Source organism: Halyomorpha halys, unplaced genomic scaffold, assembly GCF_000696795.3.
Source record: "Halyomorpha halys isolate HHAL.00 unplaced genomic scaffold, Hhal_1.1 Scaffold357.1, whole genome shotgun sequence".
NCBI lineage: Eukaryota > Metazoa > Arthropoda > Insecta > Hemiptera > Pentatomidae > Halyomorpha > Halyomorpha halys.
In genome coordinates this window covers 607,735-621,869 of record NW_027113955.1, presented here as the reverse complement: position 1 = coordinate 621,869, position 14,135 = coordinate 607,735, and the positions used below count along the sequence as shown (strand labels likewise).

Genomic DNA, 14,135 nt, shown 5'->3' with positions numbered 1-14,135 from the left:
ATTGAATGAAGTCAAAAATAAATACTTATTATATATTATATATTTTTCATTTAGACATGGGCATTCCCAGCGGGGGGAGAGGGGGGGACAGTCGCCCCCTAGATGTGGGACAAATTAAAAAAAAAAAAATCACAAGTAAATAGGTAATTTTTATTACTAATAAAGCACTGCGACAATTATATATAGTTTTCTTAAAATTTTGGTTTCATTCGCCTTTTCTCTGCTGAAATGTCACAACCTGATTGCCTATGGCTTAATCCCGCCTGGGTATGCTCTTGCATTTAGACATTAGTAAATTAATTGACAACATAACAATAAGCAGAAAAAAATAATGATTAATTGATAAAAAAATAAAGTTTTTTTTAATAATTTATTTATTGCTATTTACAACTGTATAAATATACATCAAGTAAATTTTCTATAAGCGATATAATGGAATGATACAACCATGTGGAGAATTTATCTATTGATAGAGCTCAAAAAACCTTTAGAGGAGGAGATTTCAGGGCCATCTTCTTTTCAGACGTCTAGGAGGAGGATTATTAGGTAATGAAGGAAAAGCCAGGTTAGAAACGAATTGGTTTGGGTGGTTGAGAAGTTTATCATGGAAGGATTGGTATCTGGATCAGGCCAAATTGGCAACATGTGCGACATTGAGGTCCGGGTGGATGATTTGTGACAAAGTAAGGAGCGTTAAGGATTTTGGACTGTAAGGATTGGATTCGGGTGGAATTCGATGATTTAGTGGAGCCCCATAGCTCAACTCCGTCCAGATAGGCCTTATAACAATCATGTAGATCAGTCTTTTGTAATGGATTGGAAGTTTAGACCGTTTATCAAGTGAATGTTGTAATAGTCGGAATCGACAAGCAACAATTAAAGTGAAATAACATTAATTCCTTAAAATAAAACATTCATTCCTATAAAATTCTTGGGGAACCAAGCTTGTCCCCCTACTTGTGAAGGAAAAAGCAGGACCGACCTGTCATTGATACTAGTTATCGTATATTAGCTTATTGTATTAAAAATGCTATTGTTTTAATAATATAGATGTATAAATATATAATGTAAACAATATATTATAAAGAGATGTTCCTGCAAGGTCATATTGTGTCTAGATCTACAGAAATGTTGGATAGAATCGTCGGTGATAAGTTTGTAGAGAGTATTGTAAATAAGTATGATTTAGTCTCTGTATCTTTTCATATAAAGTTTACCTTACACCATACTGTTGCTGAATTATTTTACTTACTTAAAGCAGAGGAGGCAGTAGGCATTAGACGATCAGGGCTTGAGTAGATTCTCCTCTATCTAGCCATTGCCAAAACTCCAATATAATTATATACAATAGGTCTCTGGGCCACTGCCTTTTCAATCTTAAGATTGTGGGAATCGGTGATACTAGTAAGGGATTGCGTAAGTGGACGTAAAATTTAATATAAACATAAATAAGTAGGCTTTCAGAACAACACACTAGAACAAAAATAGATATAATCAGCTTTAATCAATTCTGTTTAATTATTATATATTCGTTCTCGGAGAATAAATATAAATATTTACACTAAAGTAGAATGAATAAAAGAGAGAATATTTATTATATGCATGAAAAATATTTTAGTAGTGTATCATGTAAAATACAGCTATAAATAAAGTTAACTCAGTTACAAGTATTAAATAATTAAATGAAAACAGAAAAATAAAATTATTCAAAAAATAACATAATAATAATAATAATAATAAATAGTAATATATTCATCACAGAAAATACAGTTTAAATTTGAAAATTATCCATTCTCCACTTTTCCCTCAAAGGTATTCAATGTATATACTTCAGAGTGCCAGAGAAATCCATATTTTATGTTACCTGAAAACATTTTTAAATCAGTTATGTGTAGGTAAAATTGTTTTTATTAAATTTAGTATAGATACACAGTTTACACAAAGCGCCCACACGCACATTCATATAGTATAAAATTATATAAAATCTTATTTTATATATTTATCTCATTATAAATCTTATTATTATCTTTTATCTATATAAATGTTATTTATATATTTTGTTAAATGTATTAATTTATTTCCCATTTGCTCTTACTCTTGTGTTCGGAAATAGCATACTTAATATTGTACAAATAATGAAAACGTAATACATTAATCTCATATTACTTTTTAATTTCCATTATACTATAAAGTATTCTAACTTTTTGTCTTTCATATAAATTTCATAGGAAATTTTAAGAAAAAGTCTAAGAGTAATTAGTTTATAAGCTTATTAATATAAGTAGTCTTATGATTATAATAAGATGAAAAATCATTTTAAGGTTAATAACTTATTACATAAACTGTTATAGGTCGATGCAATGCCTTAATTTTTTTTTTAATATATTCATTAAAATGAGGCAAGTTTGTAAATGTTATTGCTGGAGTCGCAAATATGTTATTGATATGTATTATTTAAAATATTAAATATTTTGTATTAGAATTGATAAAAAGATGTCATTTGTAGAATATAACAAACCTTTTTGGTTCAAATTCTCCTTAATTTTTTATGAGGAAATGATGGTCGGGGTTGCGCGGTCAGTGAAATCGACAAAAACAAAAAGAATGTATTTAGTTTTCCGATGTTTCGGCCCAACTTTAACGCCTTTATCAGGGCTAAAAGAAAAAAAAACAGATAACAATAATTAGTAAAACACACTACTTTAATTATTATAAGTAATTATCCTGTTTCATGAAAATATTTCAAAAGTGATATAGCACCGTCGCTCCCTGGGGGTCTTAGTGGGGCAGGTCCGGCCGGGAAGGACTTGTCTTTTTTTTGTGTTATGATTTTCTCTTGTGAGATTGTGACATGTATATCGTCCAACCTACTCACTATAATTATCTTACAATAAGACAGTAAAATAAGAAATTATGATTATGTTTGATATTATAATAAGATACAATCTAATATTGCAAATATAAGAATATTTGACAAAAGGGTAACAAAAATTGAAAATGAAAATATAATTAAAAATCTAATAGTATGTTGGAAATAATGAAATAAACAAAATGGTAAATGTTCGGAAGTAAACAATATAATATAATATATGATAACATGTGAACCTATAAAAGTATATAGGTAAAATAAAATTTAGTGATATCTAAAGTTATATAAGTCAAAAGATGGATTTAGACTACTTTAGATTTATACAACATTAGATTCTATATTTTGTAGATTTTGCCTACATATTTCCATACTTCAGACTATATAATTTATTTATTTATGTTAAGTTCAATTTTTTTTTCATTATTGACAAATATAACTTTTAATTTGTTTTTCAAATATTCTTAATTTTCTGTGTCTACTTTCTTCCACGTAAAATTCAGTGACTTTTTTTTTCTAATTTGATGTTTTTGTTTTTATTTTTATTTGCTTTGTTAGTCAGTTTTTATTTCTATTATAGTTACATATTGGTTTGTGCTGAAGAGACTTCGGTAGTGAAAGATATTGAATAAATAATGTTATGTTGTAAATTTTAATTTATGTGTACATATCACAATATTTCAAAAGAAATAGATACACTTGAAAAAATGAGGTAAAATGGATTATAAGGTTTTAATTGTATTCATATGGATAAACAAATGACAAAATTGTCAATAATATTAAACTATTTGTTATAATTGTACATATATTAGTACAAGAATATGGAGTAAACCCAAAACGTTGTACAGAAAATATAGAATAGTGATAATATTCTGAATTGAAGTTTTATTAACCTCGATATCTTAATAATAAAAAACAAAACTTCCTAGGAAAGAAAATCCAGGACATTTTTAATTTTCTTTTGTTGCAAATACCATTGAAATATTATATTTTATGTTCTTTTAATATCTTATTTTATTGTATAGTGTTTAATTATTGATTTTCGTTATATTATGTCTGTTAATTATTTTTTTCATATTGGAAGAAGAATAATTGACCTTAGGAATATGTATTAGATGTTCCTGTCAGTTTACCCATCTATATATTATAAAAAATCTCCCCCCTCCCAGGAATTATAGACCTTTTTTCTTTACCTGTCTCCCCCCATTCTTCTCAGTCGGTCGCAGCACTCTATTCTGACAGGTTAATATAATTATTGGAAGATTATTGATTGACCGTGTGTGAAGATGAAAGGAATATGGTCCGGGTGCGGTCAAGAAAAACTCAAATAGTAGAAATATACTAATTTAATGAGCCAACGTTTCGCCCCACGTTGCAGGGCTTCTTCAGGGCTATTTTGACGGCAGTCAAAACTAAAAAGGCAGTCAAACTTTTTTTTTTAGTTTTGACTGCCGTCAAAATAGCCCTGAAGAAGCCCTGCAACGTGGGGCGAAACGTTGGCTCATTAAATTAGTATATTTCTACTATTTGAGTTTTTCTTGACCGCACCCGGACCATATTCCTTTCATAATATAATTATTGTTCATTTTTATCACTTTTCTTAATATTTACCTTTTAAATATTACTATACCTCACCTATACCATATCTACTTCACCTAACTGTTCTACCTTTTACGTCCACCTCTTTACCATATTTGAAACTAGTTTTAATGACTAGTCTCCTGCAACTTATATGTCTAGATCTATAATGAGAACTTCTATCACATCTGGTTATATTTATCAGTAACATGTTTCCAATCTACCTACAAGTATACTTATATTGTTATTAATAATTTTCTTCTGTATACTTTAGAAACATAACAATTGTTTTGAAATGTTTTTTATTTTAATGTTCTGTTAATTTTAAAATGTTTATATCTTGTTTTTTTCATTTAACCCTGACGAAGTCCTGCAAACGTTGGTTAACAATAAATAATTTTCTTTTAATATTTTGATACCTTTATTGACCGCCACACAGACTACCTTCCTACTAACCAATTTTTCTTTTTAAGACCTGATGAAAGTCTGAAATTTAGACCGAAAATATGAGAATTAAAGGTTAATAATCTAAGAATAAACTATTTTTTTTATTTTAGTGTAATAAGGACTATATGAGTTTTCTTCCAATATCCAGAGTATATCTGTGATTAGCCCAGAGCGAGAAACAGCAAGGAACAAGAGCCTTATGTTTGGGGAGGATACTTAATCAAATATTCAGAACATCTCTCCGTCGAGGGATTCGGAACTCGCACTAGAGGGCATCCCAAGGGTTCTCCACTGGAAGAATAAAAACATGACAAAGTCGGAATAAAAATAAAATATTTCAATCCCTCGTTAGAAATAAATTATTTACGGATGGAACGTGATATGTTTAAGTAGGAACGTATAAATTCGTACTAAACTGCAGGAAAAAACAATAATAATAATGGATCAACGGGGCACATTAAGGAAATTTAAAAAAAAAGTAGTAATAATAAAAAGAAGAATTACAAATTTCATTTATTACTATTTACAACTTTACATTATAATACATTTAGTAAATTTGATCTCAGATAAAATGGAGTGTTACAGAAACTACCCATTGGTTGCATTCTAAGGATTACTAGGTAAAGTAAAACTAAATTTACTTTGTCGGGCATTACTTGATAAATGGAATTTGTAGCACTTTTGAACGATATTTTTTTTTTTTTTATTCTTTTCATAAAACACCCTCATTTGTGCTATTAAATCATTCATTCATCAAACTATAAATCTTATAAAATATTGGCATAGTCAAGTAAACTTTATATATATATGTATATAACAGTAATATATGATTTTTTTTTGTTTTATCATTTTTTCTTTCTAAAATATATATATATTTATCATTTTGTTTTCTTTTTTACATTTTCTCCCAATACATATTATCTCTTATTTTTCCCTTCTTTAATAACAATAGAAGAAAATTAAAATATAAATATTAAATGTGAAAAATTTATAATTTAAAATTTTATAATAAATATGAAAAATTATAAAGGATTATTATTTATTGATTGGTAAAAAACAGAATGCTTGCTATGTTAATTCCCCTCACTCATTTCCCACAGGTTTCCAATACAAAGAAAAGAAAAGCGCTGGGATCTCTTTTTTTGCTACATGAGAGCAAATTATAAATATCATGTGGTTCCCAGACCCTTCTTGCTTTCAGAGTAATGTTCGTGTAAGACCTCGCAAATTAACTAACAATAGTAAGAGACACGGTTCCATGTCTTGGAACATGGTATATTTCATTTTCATTTACCTGTATATGAAATAAATTAGAATATTGAAATTTAGGGAAAAGTATTGTCACCGTGAAAAAAAAAAAATAGCTGATTTGAAATGTACTAGGATTAATTTCATCTCATAAGTTGTGTGATGCGCACCAAAAAATGGGTGGGAAAAGATCCCTTCTCATAGAGGCAACATTTCTACCACCTTTTTAATGTTTAGTAACTAGTGATGATGGTTTAAAAAGAAAACTTATAACAGTAAATTAAGTCCACCGTGCACAAATAAACTGTTTTTTTTTTCTGCAAAATCCGTTTACCAAAATCCGAAACTTGATTCTGAACTTTAAAAGTAGGCAGTCACCAAGGTTGACTGGTTCTTTTTTAAAAAAAAACATAAAGCCGTAATTATATACTTGATTTAATACATCCTAAAATATTTTCTACGAGTCTATCTTCGCAGAGGAGTTTAGTCTAATTGATTGGTTTCCAGTTAGGATGACTTCATTTTCAAAACTAGTTATCCAGTTCATATCGGATGATTTTGAAAATATATTTTTTCTAAAGGGCTTACACTTATAAGTGGGTTATATTGTTTCGATAGCAATGTTTTATCAGAATTTCAAGTATAACTAAGTATTTTCCAAGAGGATTTACGATAATACCCAATGGCTGCTGTAATGAATATGGAAACTGATAAAATGACCGGAGAATGGAACTGGTAAAGTGTGCAGAGGCTTGCGAAATGGAAACATGTGTACACAGAATCTCGAGAGCTGTTCACGGCTTTATCTCGAATCAATCCTCAAACACTGCAGCTGATTGCCCCATGATGTTGAAATGAACAGTACTTAAAATAGAATAACGTAAAAGTTTCGTTTGAATACAAGCATTTTGTCCAAACATCAAGATGGAGGTTTATTTTACTTATTTGTAGGATAAACTACTGCTTATAAGTTTAATATTTGTTACCTAAAATGTAATTTTGTGGTGTTAAGTGGGTAAAATCAAAATATATTAAACAGTGATTTTTTTATTTTTATTTTAATTTAAAATAAAATTTTCCTAACAAATTTTAATATATTCCAATTGTCGGTATCAAATAAAAGTTATATCTGGGATATAATAATTAAATGTTTGGAAAATAGAAATAATAAGTAAGAAAAGCTTATGATTTTAAATTTCCAGCATCAATCCGATAAAAGCTAGTTTTTAGTTAGGTGGCCATTCCAAACACCAAATTTCGTTTATTTTCTATAATATTTTCAGAATTTTCTTTAACATTTATTGCAGTAACTTTTGTTGAACATTATATTTATTTTTCTATAGCTACAACTTTTACTGTTTTCGAAAACGTTTTTGGTAACGTTTCAATGCCTATATTTTATCAGTTCCCCGCCATGGCCTTGAAAACATATTGAGTCTCATTTTTCACCTCTTTGTTAGAGCTGAATTGTCTTCTGGCTAATTTTCTCACTAATTGCTTCAAGAATATGTAATATACCAGGTCCCCTCCTACTCAATATTACCTGTATTATTTTTGTCAATAATATGAATATATGAATTAAGATTTATCATGAAAACATTATGTTACTGCTTAATTAACTATAAACAACGTGAATATTTTAAAATTTGGCTTTAAAGGTCAGAGTATGATAAAATTACATGATATTACTTATTTTCAGTTTTTAACTAAATCAGAGTCCGGACCTCTGGGGTGTTGCCATCCTTCTCTGTTCCTTACAAACGGCGGGCTGGATCTGGTGTATTTAATGATGTTCAGTATTTATTGTATTCCTATCAGGAATTAAGTTGACAAAGGAAATCCCCTTTCCGACAGACTGGGTTTGCTTAAATTTCCGCGAACTTCATGCCAACTACAACTTGATACAACTACAATTGGATACCTGCTTGACACATTCCTCATAGTTCGGAATCTGAATTAAGCTAGAGGAACATGCCAGGGACCTCGTTTGAGATGATACAAGAGCTCTTATTGCGTATTCAAACGTATCTCTTTAAGTGCCAAACGTATAAAAAATAGATAACTATTCAACCTATAAAATGATGTACACATTATGAAAAATGAAGTGAATACCATACTCCTAAAATATAGAAGACTTTACTTTCGGGATTGATTAATCTCGTATAAAATACAGTGTAATATCAGTATTCCGAACTTGGCTGCTCTGAACACTGCAGTAATCGGAACTGGTGTAAAAAAAAGTTACTTTTCTTTAGAGAAAACTCAGTAGGCAATCAAATTTTTGTTTTCAAATAAAAGTCCTCATGTGTAAAGGACATTTTTAACTTCCTAATCTATAGAAAATTTATTATAATCAATGTGAAAATAATTGTGATTAATAAAATCAAGCTTCAACTCTACTCTTGTTTGTAGTTGTAACAACAAGGAATCCTTACGATATTGAAAAATTTGAATTTAAAAAGATGTGTTATTCCCTAGCTGTAGCTTGGGAGGCTGTTCAGTCAAAGACCATACTCAATTCATGGAATTCATTGTTCCATCCATGAAGAATCAACAATCAACGACTACGAAGCCAAATGGTTTCGACCTTGATTAAAAGTATAAACCCTGATGCTTCAGTGAATGATTCAGAGTTGAGGAGAATGAGTTCACAATGAGAACTGATGAGGATACCGTAAAGAATGCTACAGATGTCTATACCAATGAAGAAGAAGGTGAAGGACAAGTTGAGGAACTTGCCAACGACTATAAAACATGGAGAAGCAGTGTTTCATTTCAATCACTGTATAGGGTGGACAACATATATATGCTTGTATAAGACAACAAATTTATAAGTTGGTAGCAATTACGTATAATATATATAGTGGTAGCAAGTCCTTCTCTAACTACGTCTGAGAGAAGAAGCAATGACAAAGTTTGTACGAAAGTCTCAGCAAAAATCATTCATATTTTTTCTAATTATTTTTGTAATCCGAACTATTCAGTTATCCGAACACCACCCCCCTAGAAATTAGTTCAGATTACCTAGATTACACTGTATTGATAATAGTTTGGAGGAATATATATTCAGTACATTTAATATTTGTATGTTTCCCTGACTTTAAAAAAAAATGTATCTATTTTATTAGATTGGCAAAAGCTGCTAGGATTTTACAAAATTTTGAATCATAATGAACGTCGTTAAATTAGTATCAATTCATCCTTATAACAGGCTTCAAGGAAGTGCTTGATAAAACAAGAAACACATTAATAAGAAACCCGGGGGAGGGACTATGAAAAAGCTTGAGATCCAAGTATCCAAACCTAATTAGTTAATTGCTCGACCTGGAAAGAAATAAGGAATCTGTTGGAATGCCTTACCTCTTCATCCCGACGACTCTCGGAAACTCGATTAGGCTTTGATCTCTGTCATGACAATTTATTAAAGCTCTTAATCGTCTTTCTAAGTAGGGAAGAGGAATTCTGTAAAGCAAACTCAACTTCTAGAAATTTGAAGATTAAAAATAAAATATAAATACATATGAGGTGATGATGGATGGAGTGAAACACAAAAACCTGAGAATAACACAAATAAGTTTTTAAAAAGGTTTTTATTAGTTCCAACGTTTCGGACAGAATTTCTAATCTTCATCAGGGCTAAGAACAGGAAAAAAATATAGCAACCTGTGAATAAAGGATATATAGAATCATAAAAAAAATAAATTGTACAGAATGGATGTAGATTCACCTGAATATAGACTAAACCTAATCCTTTGGTTCAATCCTTATCTAGTTGTCCCCCTATCCCTACAATCCACCTCGAAGGTTGAAACGGCAGTGGCCTAGAGACTTATTGTAGAATAAAAATGGACAATTGGAATTCTAGCAATGGTTAGATTCTCCACTCAAGTTGAGTGTTTGCGGCTTTAGCACACTTGCTCATCCTCTACTGGCTCATTTCCAGTGACGTGGTGAGAAGGATGCGCTGGGATCTTATGAGCTCTGCTCTACCTCTCACACGTGGGGGATAGAGTGGGCTCAGGGATTCTCAGGTAGATTGTGTAAATATTTATATAAGAGTGTAAATGTGACTAGAGATTATTTTATTTTCATTATTATTATTTTTTTTTTGCATTCACATAGTTTCATTATGTTTATTTTGTTTATCCTTCTATTTGTATATATTTTAAGAGAGATTTTACTTATTATTTTTATGTTATTTTATTGTAGCATGAATGTGATCAGTCATCACTATTACATATTGCCCATGACAATGTAGCAGATTGTAATATCTATCAATAAATAAAGTTTTTGAATTTCTGAAAAAAAAGAAAAGAAAATTAATTCTACACAATCATTTACTTCAATGTTTCTATATATCCTTTATTCACTGGTTGCAATACTGTTTTCTGTTCTTAGCCCTGATGTAGGCTAGAAATTCTGGCTGAAACATTGGCACTAATAAATATAATAATAATAATAAGTTATAAATATATAATAAATAAGTTTTTTTTAACTTATTTGTGTAATTTTCTGACACCACACCCCAACTATCTTCACCTCATATATATTATTCACGGTCAACTATCTTCTCATTTTTATAAATATAAATATAATTTGATAAAAGAAAAAAATATTGTTATAAAGTATATTTTTCGGAAATATTCTGAAGTAAACAATTTAATTTGTTTTTTGTGTATAAATTCGGCCAATGGTTAGTGCTTAATGTGCTTAGGGTAGTTAAGTTGACTAGATTGATATAGTAAGTGCTTAGTTGAAGCTAATAACCACTAACCTATATGCTTACCATAGTGTACCACTACTAATACCCATTGAGGCTAAGTTAGCCTTAGAATCAGATGCTTTACCAATGCAAGTAGCAAGTCAGAGGATTCGGTTAGAGACCCCATTACCAGGAGCGCTTAATGAGAGCTCTCTATTCTAATGAGGCCCTGTTATCTCATTTTGGAACAGTATTCACAAGTCGGTAACTTCCTCAGATCCTCCTACATTAGCAAGCATTGATTACTCAGGATGAAGATCTAGTGCACTCACTCGTAAAAATATCGTATAATTGAGACTATTAATGTTTTCTGTTTGTATTGTAAAAAAACAATGTCGTCTTGAGCACTATTTTGTCTTCAGTGAATTAAATTCTGAAATATTTTATCTCAAAATAAAGTTTTTGTAAACAAAAAACATTTGTTCGTCGAATGGTTTTTTAGATATAAATTTCTCAAAATAAATTCACTATCTATTGATTATTCAATGAATCTATTATGAAATGTTTCTTTTTAAAAAGCTATATCTCGAGAAATATTAAACTTAAATAGCTAGCTCTATTAGGGCTCATATTTTAGCAAATTTACTTTCCTTTAAATGACGTTCTATTAGGTTTTTTTTAGTGTTGTTGATAATTTTAAAATTATGGAACTCCAAAAAAAAACGTCTTATTTATTTAACGTATTTGAAACAGCCGCTATTTTGTATTTCCCCCATCTATGCTTGACAGACTCATAAATTTTGACTTGTAATACATAGTTTTCATTACAGTAATTGGGGTGAAATAACAGCCTTTGTTCTCCTCTTGAGCTCTTGTACTAGAAAGTTCTAGATGTCTACTCAAATTCTGCGTATATCAAAAACATTAATTATATGGTTAATTTTAAGTCAGACAAGAGAAATTTAAACCAGTATTATGCAGAGAGCTTATATAAAATTAATTTATAATGAATATAGTTGAGTTTACGATAATTATAAGGTATCTAAATTTTATAGGATTTTTAATAACAAAATAGACAAAAATATAGTGTGAAATAAATGATAATATACTCAACCTAGTTCTTGAGGTGGGTTATGTAACAGTGTTTATAAATAATAATAATAAAATACAAAAATTGTAGAGGATAAAAATTAGTAAAAAATGCTATGGTGTCAATCAGGTAGAATATTCATAAAGAAATATGGTTTTCTTTCTTGTCAGTGTTTTGTAGGTTTATTTTAACTCCGTTTAATTAACATGGGCATAATAGCCAGCACATTAGGCTGTGATACTAATATTAAGGTATGCAATTAATAATTCATAATTTGTTGATACTATTAATAATTTAAACTGTTATTTTATTGAATTGGCCATGACGATGGTTGAAACGCTGGGCATGTGATTTTGTTTTAATGAAGAAGATTGAGACAATTTGTATAATTTTTGTTATTATTAATAAAACTACCGCTTTCGAACGAGGTAATATCTATAAGTTTTTATGAGAATAAAGTCGGGGGGGGGGGGCGGTCAGTAAGAGTCAGTAAAAATGATTTCCATTTATAATCAAGGCTATTTTTGCTCCAATGTAAAAAGTGTCGTATTGCTAATTGTGGCACACCAGTGACAACAAAAGGGGAGCCAGGGCTGTGAGAGAAACAGGGAAAGTTTATATCCCGAATGTTTATAGGGTTTACAAACTTCAGCTCAAAAATAATTCTTTATTTTCTGGTATTTTTCATTCTCTTCCTGTAATTTTCTGCTAAACAACACAACTTTGTTTGTTAGATTGCTTCTTTTGGAAGTATAATATAAAAGTAATTCTGATTATAATTTCAATTCGCTCTGGAATTTCAATGCAAGTATGAGTTTTAATTATTAATCTCTTTCTTCGTAAAAATTTCCAAAAATGTGATTACAAATAACATTTCGCAACATAGGAATACTTTGCTCCAATAAATTTGTCATTATTTGATATATCAGGTATGATGATAGTTTAGATTATACTTTTTTTTTTATTAAAAAAAAGTTTGATATGTTTTATAAACCAAAAATAATTTAGAACGCCCCCTGTAATCGATGGAACATTATTTAGATAGCAACCATATAACTAAGTGGACCAGCGTGGTTGAGTGGTTTGATAGCAGTATTAGTAAAGATAACATCACGAGACCGGAACCTGGAGCCGTAGTTAACAATAGTGGTCACCTAGGGAAGTTGGACTATTTCTCAACGAATTAACATTATTAAATATTATATTACATTATATTATTAATATTTTTTGTTTTTTTTTATCTTGGCTTTGGATCATAAATTAAACAATAGTGTTTAATTTATTGTATTGTTTCAAAGAAGTTTCGGGAATACTGCATCTACCTCTTCAGCTTATATAATTTAACAATAACCTTTTTCTATGTATATGTTTTAAATAAAAATAATATTCATTTATTTATTGACACTTACTACTGTATTTACATACAGACATGTAGAGAAACCACCCATTGGTAGCACTCTAATTACATTTCCACATTACCAGTTCTCGAGTCCATCTTCTTTTTAGGCGCCTCGGAGGATTGACAAGCATAGAAGAGGAAGCAAAGTTAGAAAATAGTGGGTTTGGGTAGTTACGGAGTTAATAATGCAAAAATTGATATCTGTTTCGGGCTAGATCGGTTAAATATGGAACATTAAGGTCTTTATAGATGATTTCTTTGTGACAGAGTTAGGAGCATTGAGGATTTACGAAGTATTTTGGATAGCAATTATTGGGTAGGAGAGGAATTAAAAGCTTTAGTGGAGCCCCAAAGCTCAACTCCTGTCCATATAGAGTCTTATTACTGTTCGTCTAGTATTATGTGCTGTAATAGTCGGAATCGACGTGCAGTTTCCTGTCTTATCATTCTTATGTGAAGATGACAAATTATTCGTTTTTCAAACGTAGTCTAAGGTTGCGGATCTGTCCGACAGGGGTGAGAGCAACATTATTAAATGAAACTGTAGGGCAGTCGGTAGGTTTACGACGATGGGCAAAGATGATTTCCTGAGATCTAGTAAAAATCATATTCTATTGTTAGAAGATAGTTAACTTTTTGAAAAACTCCTCCTTAAACGTATCCTACCCATCGTTGAATCACAGAGTTTTCCATCACATCAATTTGGATTCCGTCCTAGACACTCCACAGTTCAACAAGGCCTCAGAGTAGTTGACTACATCTCTTCAGCTCTTGAAACGAAACAATTCTGCTCGGGTGCCTTTCT

The 14,135-nt window shown here is 30.1% G+C and overlaps 1 protein-coding gene and 1 long non-coding RNA gene across 3 annotated transcripts in view; one reads left to right on the top strand and one right to left on the bottom strand.

Moving 5' to 3' along the window:
- Positions 1-14,135, top strand: part of LOC136796724 (uncharacterized) — an 887,913-nt gene that overhangs the window by 278,642 nt on the left and 595,136 nt on the right. The window lies entirely within an intron of this gene.
- Positions 1,753-14,135, bottom strand: part of LOC106681672 (uncharacterized) — a 68,345-nt gene continuing 55,962 nt past the window's right edge. Inside the window, exons 8-9 of the long non-coding RNA XR_001343288.3 lie at positions 2,519-2,655; positions 1,753-1,864 (exon numbers count right to left, since the gene is read on the bottom strand). This is a non-coding gene — a long non-coding RNA (uncharacterized lncRNA). The remainder of the gene's footprint in view (positions 1,865-2,518; positions 2,656-14,135) is intronic.